The 14,267-nt window shown below is 38.1% G+C and overlaps 1 protein-coding gene and 1 pseudogene across 1 annotated transcript in view; one reads left to right on the forward strand and one right to left on the reverse strand.

Annotated features, from left to right (window-relative positions):
* Positions 1–14,267, reverse strand: part of LOC120363164 (uncharacterized) — a 60,830-nt gene that overhangs the window by 35,884 nt on the left and 10,679 nt on the right. Inside the window, exon 9 of the mRNA XM_074387349.1 lies at positions 11,577–11,738. The gene's annotated coding sequence lies outside the window, so the exon portion shown is untranslated. The remainder of the gene's footprint in view (positions 1–11,576; positions 11,739–14,267) is intronic.
* Positions 5,348–5,439, forward strand: LOC120363165 (small nucleolar RNA U13; annotated as a pseudogene).

Genomic DNA, 14,267 nt, shown 5'->3' on the forward strand with positions numbered 1-14,267 from the left:
ACTTTTGTGGGCTGGTAATCTACTTTTGCCCAGGGTGGTCACACAAATACTGGCTTTTTAGTTTTTTGTTAAATCTTATGTACTAGTTTTAGTAACACTAGGTACTATAATAAATGGACTCAAAAATATTTAATGGCTGTAATGAAAACAGGTTAATATAACTGTCCAAAGCAGATACCACTCTGAAAGAGCTTCACTTGAATAAATGGAAAAGCACACCATTCTTGGATAGGAAGACGTAGAATCATAAAGATGTTCATTTCTCCTTATTTTCATCATTAAGTCCATGCAATAAAAATGTCAATACGGTTTTCCAAAACAAAATTATTTAAAAAATAGAGAACTATAAACGTGAGATATAGCCAAGAAATTTGTAATGAGGGTGGATTGATTGCCTTTCAGAGACTAGAACAAATTTTTTTAAAATCTAGAATGATGAGCAGATAAAACAGATAAATAAAATGTATCTGGAATTCCCAAGATAAATCCAAACACATAATGGGTATTCAGAATATTATAAATGTTGTATCTGAAATGTTTTGAGTGTAACACAAAATTTGAGAGCAATTTTTAAAATTAGGTAGAATTCCATTACATAAATATTAAAAATTCCCTCATGGCAAAACACAGTTAGCGAAGTCAAAGGACAAACAAACTTAAAAGCAACAGTGTAAGTCATACTGCCAAGAGCTAATTTCCTTAATATATCTAAAGCTCCTACACCTCAATAATAAAACAGTAATCATATAGTACAAAAATAGGTAGCATACAGAAACACTGAACTCTCAGAAAAAGAATGACAAATGACTCATTCACATGAAAAGATGCCCAAACTCTGTAAGAGAAATCTAAGTTAAAAATCAGAACAAAATAACATTTTCACCAATCAGATAAACTCTACTAGCACTCTGTACTGTTGAGTGTATAAGGAAACAGACACACTAAAACCTTGTTGGTGGAAATACATACCGATAAAATGTTAATGGAGAACAATTTGGAAATGTGGGAGATGATGTATGTACATGTAAGTATTATGTACTTCAGCACTGATATAACAGGAAGAGTGGTGGGGATTCCTAAGGCATGTAACATTCAGTCGATGGAGTGAATGCTCTACAGCCATCACAGAGAATCAGGCAGTTCTGTAAGTACCAAGATGAAGTGATCTTTTAGATCCCCAGAGCAGCAGATCTTTTTCCTTGTTGGCTTCACTGCTGGTACAGTCATCTTTGGTAAAGTAAGGCAGAACATCTAATTCAAGAATATGACCTCCCATAAATACTGAAGAAGAATTCAATGCTACCAATTGGGGAAAGACCTTTTTATAAAACAGTGTAACAATCTACAAATTGCCTGGAAAATGTAACATCCTGCAGAAAATTCTAACGAAATCCATCCAAAACTGAATTCTTTACTGCACTTGCATGCCAACATGTCTCATCATCCTACCAAATCTGCCTGTCCTCTGAGATCTCCTGTTTCACTTAATGCTGTCACTTCCACCCAGATCCTCAAGCTACAAACAAGAACCTTCATTCGTACTTTCTGGGTTCCCAAAATTTTTCAAATAATTTCTCTAAGTACTTATATTCAATTATCACCGGCCTGTAAGTTTGACTTTCCCTTTAGATTGTGAGCTTCTTAAGGCTTGAGAACAACTTTATTCATCTATGCGTTCCTACCAATCCCTGAGTGGAAGACCTGGCTCCATATATGCTTTTCATTCACTGGAAGAAAAAAATGGGGGAGGGGGAGAATTAGGCCTCCACAGTTTGCTTAAAGTCAAGGAGAGCACGCTAATAAAACAGTTCACATTTCCCTTCCAAATTTCTTCTAATAATTGCTACAATTAGAAACCCTAACTACAAATGTAAAATAAATACAAGAAGCATAAAGACATCTTATTCAACATTCAGTAAGTACTTCCTGTGTGCGTACAATGGATGAACACAAACATGGTTGTCCCTGCACTCACAAAAATTACAGGCCAGTAAAAGGACAATTAAGTGAAGAATACAAATGACAGATTACTAAGTCTTACACTACACAGAGAGCAAGCATCATGAGAACATCAAGTAGAGAGATTTATTTGACATTACGCTCTCAGAACTATTACTTGTCTCCTGAATTGTACGGCCAATGGCACATTCTAATCCCATATAAACCAAACACACTTGGCTTAGCCAGTGAGAAGCCCGGTTCTGCCAGGACAGGCCTATTGCCATCAGACACAACAGCCTCTATTCCTCCTCAAACAACCCCAGATAACAGCAGAGAGCCCAGACAGACTTAAACTCTATGGTAAACTCATGATGTTAAAAATAGCCAGAGTGTGATTAACTCACGAATCCCCAAGTGTGTTCTCAGATCATCCACAGGAACCAAAAAGCAGTGAACTTTTCCAAGTGCACAGAAACAGAAGCAGAAAGCAAGTGATTTAATAAAGACACCACAGAGATTCAAGGTAAGCGTCTACTTACCACGTGAATGAGTGTTTGTCTCATTTTGATCTCTGTCTTAACCAACTATACAAAATTCCTATAAACTGAGAAAAGATTTATTATACTCCCTTGTGAAATCAGAGGTACTAGATTAACAGAATCCATAACTGCTAAATTATGAAACACAACTAAAGGCTAAACTATGAAACTTCAGTTTTATTTCAGGCAACCTCTTGACAAACACAATCCAGATAATAAATTAAAGCTCAACAACATACACACAGCCACAAAAAATCATACAGAACACAGACACATAGAAAGGTGGGCCTGCTTCCTATCCACAGCACTGTCAAGCTTGCTCAGGAAGCTCATCCCTGAACAGGATTAAGGGGGATGAATACAAGAACAAGGAAGCCCTTCCATGAAGAGAGTTTGGAGTGTGTCTTTTGTGCATATGTACTCACATTTCTAGTGTCTTAGGTTTGTCAAAAGAAAATAAATCTTGGGACCCCTAAGTCACTAAGCTAAAGGGAAAAGCTGATCTGGGAACTGCTTAGGGAAAACCTGCCTGTCACTGAGATAGGTGCATAGCTGATTGCCTCCTTTGGAAAGGCTAATCAAAAACTCAAAGAATGCAAGCATTCCTCTCTCTCACCTGTCTGTGACCCAAAAGCTCCTTCCAGCTTCAAGTCTTCTTCCTGCTTTGCTTCAAGTTGTCTTACCTTTCCTGACACAAGCATTGTACTTCTTACATATGTTGACTAATGTCTCACATCTCCCTAAAGTGTGTAAAACTAAGCTGTGTCCTAACCACCCTGGGCACATGTCTCAGGACTTCCTGAGTCTGTCTCAGAAGCAGGCATCCTCAAACTTGGCAAAATAAACTTCCTAAATTAACTGAGACCTATCTCAAATTTTGGGGGTTACAAATAATACCAGCAAATCAGGAGACCTGGAGGGAAAAATAAGGTAGCATAACTTCATTATGACTGAAAATTAAATCTGGTATATCCATACAATAGAATATTACTTAGCAAATAAAAGGAAATGAACTATTGACACAGAAAACACCATGGATGAATCTCAAAATAATCACATTGAATTTAAAAAATCCAGGAAAAAGAGTTCCTACTGTATGATTCTATTTATAAAATATATAAATTAGAAAATGGAAACAAATCTACAGTTACAAAAAGCTTATCAGTGGTTGCCTCTGGATCAGAGGCAGGAGGGAGCCAGTACTGAAGGGTACAAGGAAACTGTTGGGATAACAAGTATGTCTATTGTCTCTAGTGGTGACAGCTCTATGGCTGAATACCTGTGTGAAAACATCTAACTTTACACTTCTAATATGTGCAGCTTGAGTATCACTTGACTCCTCAATAAAGCTGTAAAAATTTTTTGATAAAAATAATTTCACATTGACCACCATTCAGGTTTACCTGAAACTTTACAAAATGAAGGAGATTATTTTCACTTTCAGAAGGATATTTGATCACAATTACATATCATGCTTTGTGGACAAGCAATTTCAGAATAAATACAGATGTCAAATACTTAAATGTCTCTATTTCTTCCCATTCATCCTTTTCATGATGTAAAAGGAGCTAAAGCATTTTACGAAATAATTCTATCACTTCAAGTTTCTTAGAGAGACTCTAAAATTCCACAAACATTTAACTTTTTTGAAAAGACAGGACCTTAAACACCATCCTGTCCAACTTTCTCAATTTAAGGAAGTAAACTTAGCCCCTCCCCTTATAGGGAGTTCATCCAGTCTCATGGCTTTGAAGTCAGCTTTATGTTGCTGACACCAACATTTGTCATTTTAATCTTGACCTCCCCACTGAACTACAGACATTTATTCCACTGCCCGCTAAATCACGTCACTTCACTATCTCATAAGTATATAAAACCAATTGTGGCCAAAATGTGTCTTCTGATTCCCCTCACCACCAACTTCTCCTCCAATTTTCCCCATCTCCATAATTGAACCATCACACATTCAGTTGCTCAACTAAAACCCAGAAATCAACTCTTGACTACTCATCTCCTGCCTTCCACATAGGATCCACACTTCAGTTCTTAGCTCTGTCTGCAAAGTATATTGCCAAAGCTGGCCCAGGCTCCATCTACACAGCTACGATGGCTTCTTACCCAGACAACAGCTCTGAAAGGTCCCTACTTCCTCTTCTGCCTCTACGAATCAGTCACTACACAGTAGCCACAGTCATGAGGCCATCAATCCCCAGACCTAGAACACTCTACAGACTTGCTGCCATCATTCAAATGAAATCCTAACTCCTTATTCTGCCCTAAAAGATCAAGGCCCTTTCCACCTCTTTAGCCTCATCTACCACTATTTCTTCTCTGAATACATTCCAACATTTCATACTGACTGTATCCAACACACTAAACTCATTTCTACCCCAAAGCCAATGCTTCCCCACCTCTATACCTGGAATGCACACAGATACTTCACCATTCATATCTCAACTCAAATAACATCTTCAAAAGCTTTCCAGACCTCACAATCTACAGAAGAACCCCTGTGGAGAAGCTGGTGGTGAGGGGAATCAGGAGCCCTTTGGCCACAATAAGTTTAGAAATGTATTAGGTATTCAAGTGAATATTTAATTCACTTATCATAGACCCCATTTTACTGATGTTACGGTACTTATCACTATCGAAAATTATCTTGTAAAGTTCTTTACTTATTATATATGTAAATAAAATTCGTTCATTCATTTATTCATTCATTCATTCCTGCTATGCCTATCAGAAGCATTAGCCCAAATAAGAACTGTGATCCTTTCTTATTTCACTTGAAAGCATTCATTTCCAGGTGCCTGGTACTACTGGGTAAAAAGTACCCACGTGCATTTTTTTTTTTTAAATCTATTTTGATTCTTTTGTAATTCCTAGGTGTGATGATTGGGCTTCCACACTCAAACCAGAGTGAACCTTTTTACAACAGCAGCACATTACCAGTCTGATGTTTAAAAATGAGGTCAATTTCAACTGTCCTGTTCATTTTAAAAGATTCCAAATCTCCTTCCTCAAACCTTTTTATCTCAGCACATTACCTGTCTGATGTCTAAATTTCAATTTCCACTGTCCTATTAATTTTACAAGTCTTCAAATTATGCTTCTAAAGAACTGAAAAATTTGACTGCTGGCCAGCCTCATTATCATGAGATTTCTATTTGATATAATATCAACTTATCAATGTACAGGAATGTTGTTGATTTTGAGATTGCACTGCCTGTCACTAAAATAGTACACTTTTCAATAAGGATCAAGTCAATATAAAAAGTATTTACTTTTAATGATTAAATTGGGATCTCTAATATCTTGCCATTGGGATACTTAGCAAATAGTCACTTACATAATATACTATCTAAATGCACCAATTTCAACATTTTTAATTCTTTTATTTTCTTTTTTAGAATTTCAAAGCTTTCAGACACTCCTACCAAAAAAATCACAATAGATTTTTTACCTGGTTGTTACACATTATAAATAATCTCATAGTAAGTCATTAATCACTGGGATGTCCATTTTATAAGGACAGAGATCTTTTTCCAGTTTGTTCATTGTAGCCCCCAGCAGCTATTCCTGGCATACTATCAGCTTAAAATAATATGTGTTATTAAATACCTGCAGGCTCCTGTTTTATCTTATGGAGATCACCATATTACTTCCACATTTAGAGCATACTGTTGATGCGTGTAATCTCTTCTCACTATTGCTTGATGCCATGAAAATATTAAGCATGATCTGAACAGCAATTCTAAATTACAAATTCTTGACTTTCAAGTTATATAGAGATGTGTGGCAAATGGGTGGCAAGAGATCAACATAGATTTTCACATAAGGTGTGATCAACATAGATTCTCTTATGTTGTGCTGAGGAGGCAAGACTCAATATGGAGTCTGGATACATGGACTGCTCTAGGGCTAGGGAGAAAGCCACTGATGGAAGATCGTCTGTCTGTGCATGAGAGTATCAACTTTTATACTGATGCCAAGGTGAAATAGTGTTACAGGGCTGATAATGAACGTTGCCATAATAAAATCATCAGAAGCCTCAATTGTGAATCCTAGGAAAGCAGCTCAGTTTTGGTGTGCTGCAAGTAATTTGTACTAATGAAAATTAAATTAGTCAATTTCATGAACTATCATTCTTGAATAATCAAGATTATTCCTGAAACATTACCCTTGCCCTCACATTTTAAAGAAAAAAGCAGCAGAGATACAACTAGTACATGTAACACAGTGAACACGAGTGGGAATGTGTGTCATCTGAATGCCACCTGTCATGTCAAAGTAGGCTGACGCTGCAGATCAGAAGCAAGCAGCTCTCTACCACCTAATAAATCCTAAATACAAATCACTGTTCCAACTTCAACCAAGTAGCCTCTGGCATTTATAACCTGTTTCTTAAAATTAAAATAAGAATAATCCCTGTCTAGATTTGTAAATAATAGAATTTATCAAGAAAAAGAAAAATAAACATACTTCTGATCCTTTGACCAACATGGTCTGCCTACCTGGCTGGCTGGACTGAGGTAGATCAGGTTCAGAATCCACTGGGAAAGCTCCCATACAAGGTAACAAGACAAGTAAACAGGCCATTATTTAACCAACAAAACAGCCTTTTCTAAAATATATATTATACCACTTCACACCTATAATCAAAAAGATAGTAAGTGTTGACAAGAATGTAAAGAAATTGGAACCCTCACACATTGCTGGTGAGACTGTAAAATGATACAGTCACTTTGGAAAACAGTTCCTCAAAATGTTAGGTATAGTTATCACATAAGCCGGCAATTCCACTCCTAGGTATGCACACAAAAGAACTAAAAACAGATCTACACAAAAGCTTCTAGGCAAGTGTTCACAGCAGCATTTTTCTTAATTGCAAAAATGTGAAAACAATCCAAATAAATGTCCAACAGACAAATAAAATATGGCATATATCCATATAATGGAATATTTAGCAATTAATAAAAAATGCATGATGATACGCAAAGATAGATAAACCTTGAAAACATGCTAATGAAAGAAGTCAGACACAAAGACCACAAGTCGTCTGACTGCGCTTACATAAAATGTCTAGAATAGGCAAATCTATATAGAGACAGAAAGTAGATGAGTGGTTGCTTAAGGCTGAGAGATTTGTAAAAAATAGGGAGTGACTGAATGGGTACAAGTTTCCTTTTTGTGATAGAAATGTTAGATTAGACAGTGGTGATAGCTGTACAACCGTGAATACATTAAAAACCACTGAACTGTACACTTTAAATGGGCGAGTCCTATGGTATGTGAACTATATCTTGATAAAGCTATTAAAATATATTGTGCATTATCTTTAAATAATGATAGCTTTCAACCATCAAATGACATGTCTTATCAAGACGAAGTATGGACATGTCACCTCAACAGCTACATTCCATTGAGTTCACAAAGTCCTCTCACAGCCCCCAGTCTCCATGACCAAGAGTATTCCCCAGAGCATTTCTGCCAGAGCGCCCAGAGAAGATGTTTTCTCTTCCTAGAATCACAGATGGAGCTGGGTTCAACTGGGGCTGCTCCTGTGACAAGAGAGAATGGGCCAACACTCTAAGAAAAGCAGAATGAGAGAGAGAGTGGGGCAGTGGGATAAAGAAGGAGGGGGAAAGAGGAAGGTGAGAAAGGAGGAGACACAGAGTGGAAGAGCACAGTAATTATTGTTGGAGCATCTGCCTCGAGCCATGCTGGCCAGTTTAAAGTGGGTTTCTGTCATTTGCTATTAGGAGAGTCTTAATATGTTACTTCATTACAAACTTTTTCCCTACTTAACTGATAAACTTTCCAAGGATATATACACAAGTAAAACTAAACCCTGGGCCATAAAAAGACATATGAAACACTGGAAAGAGCACACAGCTCAGTGGTTAAATGAAGTCAGACACACTTAGATTCAAATGTGAGTCCCAGGCTTACCTAAGTGACCTTGGGTACACACAGCTTAACTTCCCCAAACCTTAGTTGCCACTTCTGTAAAATGGGATCCCTAGGTTTGGTTTTCTTACAAACAGGCCACTGCCCACATTAAATGAAATAACTCATGGCAGGGTCTCAATACAGTACCTGGCATATGAAAACACAACAGTATAACCCACCATTATTAGTGGTAAACTCATGATTTATCACAGATATATTTAGAGCATAGAAAAGTATTGTTTTAAAGCAAAGAGAGCATGAATAAGACTAGTAGGTAAGAGCCAGAGAAAACTGTACTATGCTTCGCAAAAAAATACTTATTTATTTCAAGAGCATCATTTTTAAAAGAAGTTAGAAACTAAACCTAGTAATGGTAAAGACAACAGCCAGAACCAAAAATGCTAATTTATAAAAATCAATTCTGGTTCTTAGCTAACCTTGCCCAATACATACTTTGGTCAGAGTTATTTCTTCTTAGCCTTCAGTCTGCAATCACTTTTGGAAACCACTCCCCACTAGCAAATAGACAGATTTAGACAACTATTTAGATTGCTAAGCTTTCTGTCCTTCTACAGCACTGCATATTATTGCGTCCACAGGAGAGAGTTCCCTCCACTCATCTACTGCCCATAGATATCACTAACTTGGCTCGGACACAAGTCCTATCCAAAAGTGACCCTGTGATCACCCAGTTCTGAGTTCATTCATTCATTCAACAAAGACTTAGTGAGAACCTACTATGTGCAAGGTACTGTACTAGGTACCAGAGATGCAGAGAATAGAACAGATACCTCTTTGTGTTTTCATGGGGAGTTGTTGCCTCCTCATCAGAACACAGACCACACTGATTTCTGATTTCCTAATTACTTCTCTGCCACTCATACAGAGACTCTAAGCAACCTGAGGTCAGGCACCATAGCGAATCTGATTTGCACTGTATCACATGATTTTGAATAAGTCATGGAAAAATAATTGAAACAGAATGAGGTGTCCCCAAAATATAGCCACAGTATAGCTATCTGCATGGTCAGAGACTCATGCAGAGCAAACTGAAGTGTGTAAAGACACAGACTTTACAAGTCACTGAGTCTCCCATCAGTAGTGAATATAGCCTGCCCCCTGAGATCTTGGCTACATCTAGAGCTCAATCCAAAGTATATAATACAGATATAAAATTATGTGATACAGATGTAAAATATGCTTTTTATAAGTATTTGTAATAGATTGTCTTTTCATTGAAAATATGTCTATATAAGGTAAGGAAGAATAAAACTGCACATAGATTAGCTAAAATGGAATTTCTTAGATGAAATGCACCAATTCCAGAAAAAACACAATTACAACTCATCCAATATGAATTTAAATAGACCTGTAACTGTTAAGAAAACTGACTTTGTAATTTAAAATCTCATAAACGTCTCTAGGCCAGTGAGGTGCAGTGGCTCACACCTGTAATTCCAGTACTTTGGGAGGCTGAGGCAGGTGGATCACCTGAGGTCAGGAATTCAAGACCACTCTGGCAAACATGGTGAAACCCATCTCTACTCAAAATACAAAATATTAGCTGGGCCTGGTGGTGGGTACTAGTAATCCCAGCTACTCAGGAGGCTGAGGCAGGAGAATCCTTGAACCCAGGAGGTAGAGGCTGCAATGAGCCAATTTCAGGCCATTACACTCCAGCCTGGGCAACAAGAGCAAAACTCCATCCCAAAAAGCAAAAAACAAAAACCAAAAAACTCAGCCCAGATGGTTTTACTGAAGAATTCTATCAAATTTTTTAAAAATAATTAACACGTGTTTTATACAACGCCTCCCAGAAAATGGAAGGGGAAGGAATACATCTCAATTCAATAAAGGGAGTGGTCTAGATGTAAGGAGACTAAAGAGAGTTTAGAACCAAATGCAACCTGTAATTCCAAACTAGATCCTGTTGTTAAACAGAACTTGATGAGATAACCAGTAAAGCTCGAATGAAGTAGAAGTTGCGATGATAGAAATGTATTAATTTTCTAATTCTGACAGTCATTTTGATATTACACAGAAGAATGTCCCTTTTTTAGGAAATGCCACTAAAATATTTGGAACCAATGGATCATCAAGTCAGCAACTTATTATCAAATGGTTCAAGGAAAAGCAAATGTTATCTGAATTGTACTGGTAAGCTTCCTGTAAATTTAATCTTGTTTTAAAACAAAGAAAAAATATTTCTTAAAAATATAGGAGGCTATCTTTATGATCTCAGGATACAGAAGAATTTCCTAAACTAGTTATGAAAACATTGCAAATATGAATGTTATAAATTCAGTCACATGAATATTAAGAAATTTATAAATGGATTATTCAGCTTTTCAAAAGAAAAGAAATTCTGGCTTTTATGAGTCATAAAACATATATGTGACAACACAGATGAACCCTGAAAACGTGCTAACTCAGATATGTCACTCACAAAGAGACAAATGCTATAAGTTTCCACTTATATGAAGTATCTAGAAAAGTCAAATTCATAGAAAAAAAAGGCCAGTGGCTGGGCCTGGAGGAAATAGAGTTGATAAATTAATATATAGTTTCAATTCTGTAAAAAGAAAAACTGGAGACCTAGTACTCAAAGTTGTGAATGCACTCATCACCACTGAACTACCCATTTAAAGATGGTGAAGATGGCAAATTTCATTATTACCACATACATATATACATTTGTGGATAACACTTGAAGAAAGGAAATGGTTAACACAATATTGCAGAATTCTCCCCTCTCTGGGATGTGATCTGAAAAGGGCACACAAGGAACTTAAAAAATCTTTTAAGTTCAAGTACAAGTGGTTTTCATCATCCTCTAAAAGGATAAGCTCTTGCAAATCTAATTTTTAAAATCAACTCCTCAGGAAAGGGAAGATGTGCCAGTACAAAAGCTCTAAAAAGAAAAAACTAAAGGACAGGGAAGGGGAAAGGAAGGAACCATGAATTCTCTCAGTATTATTAAATTTAAAGTCTGTTTTCTAAATAATAAAGGATCAATTTCTGTACAACAACTTAAAGTTGTAAGTGGTACTGTTCAAACTAGACATAACTTTACGTAATTACCAAGTATCTTTTAAAAATATGGAGCCAAATAATATCAATCCCTCAGTGTCCCTATATTCTCACCACAACAGGAGTCAGACAGGACAGCGGCAGTCCTCAGTGGTCTGAACAAGGGGAAGCAGAAAGAGGCACTGAGGGCCAGCGTTCTGCCTCGAGAAAGCAGAAGCTGGCGGCTTCACAGCGTACGGCTTGTTCAGAGGCCTCCCAGTTCAGACTGGTTTCCTGCTAAGAAAAAAAAAAAGATAAGGCTCACAAATATATTCACAAGGTTCCTTATGGGGGTTGGGGGAGAAATTAAAATGTCTAATTATTCTTCTCAATAGCTTTAAAACATGCAAATCAAATTCTGAGTTTTCTACTGTCTACTGGCTTTATCAGCTGGGACTCAGGTCAGATACAGACAGGTCACTGATGTTGACTGAAAATCACCTACCTTTTACTCTTATTTTTATTCACAATGCTTTAAAAAAATTAAAATTTTTCTCATCATTCTACTCAAAATACCACTGGCTCTTTATTCTATCAAATGAAATTTTTACTCTGAAAAATACAATGGAATTCTTTCAAGATAAAATGTGCAACCTCCAAATAGAATCTTGAGTCCTGCCCTATTCCCTGAACTCGATTCACATCTTCAATGTTCTTCACATTTCTACTTCAAAGTCTAGCCAGCATCTGAAACTTAACACAGTCGAAAGGAGTATCTTTCATATCCACCCTTTCTCATATTCCAACAGCCATTTCTCTTCCAGGCTGGTGTAAAAGGCTGTCACACTTACCTTCCACTGAGCTGCTAACACTTAAACTTCCCTCTTTCAGCAGGGAAGCTGAAAGAGCACCGATTGTAACACTCCTTCTGAGGCTTCAGGGCCTGCACAGAGTTTTCCTCCTCCTGGTGTGTGTGAAGTGGGCATGGTATGTGTGTGGTGTGTGTGCTGCATATGGGTTAAGTGTGTGGGGTGTGTGAGGTGGGCATAGTGTATAATGTAGTGTATAGTGTGAGGTGGGTATATGTGTGCTGTGTATGGTGTGTATGGGGTATGGGTGTGGTGTGTGTGAGGTGGGCATGGTTTGTGTGTGGTGTGTGTGTGCTGTACATGGGTTAAGTGTGTAGGATGTGTGAGGTGGGCATGATATATATGTAGTGTGTGGTGGGTAGATATGTTGTGGGAGGTGGGTAGATATGTAGTGGGAGGTGGGTAGATATGTTGTGTATGGTGTGTGGAATGTGATGTGTGGTACAAGTGATGTAATATGTATATGGAATGTGGTGTGCTGTGTATGTGGTACTTACGAAGTGTTTGTGTGCTGTGTATGAAATGCATGTGGTGTGTGTGAAATGTATATGGTGTATGCATGGTATGTGGTGAGTGTGGTATGTGTGTTGTGTGTATGGTGTATGTGTGCAGTGTGTGGTACGTGTGAAGAGTGCATGATGTGTAGGAAGTGTGTGTGTTATGTTTGTGAAGTAGACATCGTATGAGTGTGGTATATAAAGGGTGTGTGTGGTGTCTGTGATGTGAGTTTAACGTGTGTGGTGTGTGGTGTACATAGGTTAAGTGCATGGTGTGTGTGAGGTGGGCATGGTAAATACGTGGTGTGAGGGTTACATGCACGTGTTGTGTATGGGCTATGTGTGTGGTGAGGGTGGTGTATATGGGTTCAATGTGTGTGGTGTGTGAGGTGTGCATGTTGTATATGTGGTATGAAGTGTGTGGGGTGTGTGAAGTGGGCATAATATGTGTGTGGTGTCTGTAGTACATATGAGTTAAGTGCATGGTGTGTATAAGGTGGTCATGGGATATATGGGATGTGTGCATGGTGGTTATAATATGCATGTAGTGTGTATGGGGTATGTGTGTGAGGTGGGTATAATACGTGTGTGGCATCTGTGAGGTGGGTATGATGTGTGTGGGGTGTGTGAAGTGAGTATGGTGTGTGTGGTGCATATGGATTAAGTGTGTGGTGTGTAAGGTGGGCAGGGCATATATATGGTGTGTGGTGTGTGAGATGGATATATGTGTATGGTGTCTGTGTGATGTATATAGGGTGTGTGGGGTGCATGAGATATAGTAGGTGTGTGGTGTGTATGTAGTGTATATAGGTTAAGTCTGGTGTGTGGGAGGTGGGTACGATATGTGTGTACTGTGTGTGAGGTGAGTATGACATAGATGTGGTATGTGTAGTGTATATGAGCTAAGTGTGTGTGGTGTGTGTGAGGTGGGTATAGGTGTTGTGTGTGGTGTGTATGGGATGTGTGTGTGAAGTGGGTGTGATACATGTGTGGTGTGTGAGGTGGGTATGATATGTGTATGGTGTGTGTGAGGTGGGTATGTTATGCATGCTGCATGTGGTATCTATGGGTTAAGTGTGTGGTATGTGTGACGTAGGCATGGTATATATGTGGTGTGTGTGGTGGGTATGTTTGTTGTGTGTGGCATGTATGGGGTATGTGTATGAAATGAGGATGATACATGTGTGGTGTATGAGGTGGCTATGCGTTCTGTGTGTGGTGTCTATGGGTTAAGTGTGTGGTGTGTGTGAGGTGAGCATGGTATATATGTGGTATGTAAGGTGTGTATGTGTGTTGTGTGTGGCATGTATGGGGTGTATGAGGTGGGTATGATATGAGTATGGGGTTTGTGTGTGAGGTGGGAATAATGTGTGTGGTGTATATGGGTTAAGTGTGTGGGGTGTGTAGGGTGGGCATGGTTTATAAGTGTTATGTGGTGTGTGAGGTGTCTGTATATGTGT

The sequence above is a fragment of the Saimiri boliviensis genome, chromosome 16 (assembly GCF_048565385.1).
Source record: "Saimiri boliviensis isolate mSaiBol1 chromosome 16, mSaiBol1.pri, whole genome shotgun sequence".
Lineage (NCBI taxonomy): Eukaryota > Metazoa > Chordata > Mammalia > Primates > Cebidae > Saimiri > Saimiri boliviensis.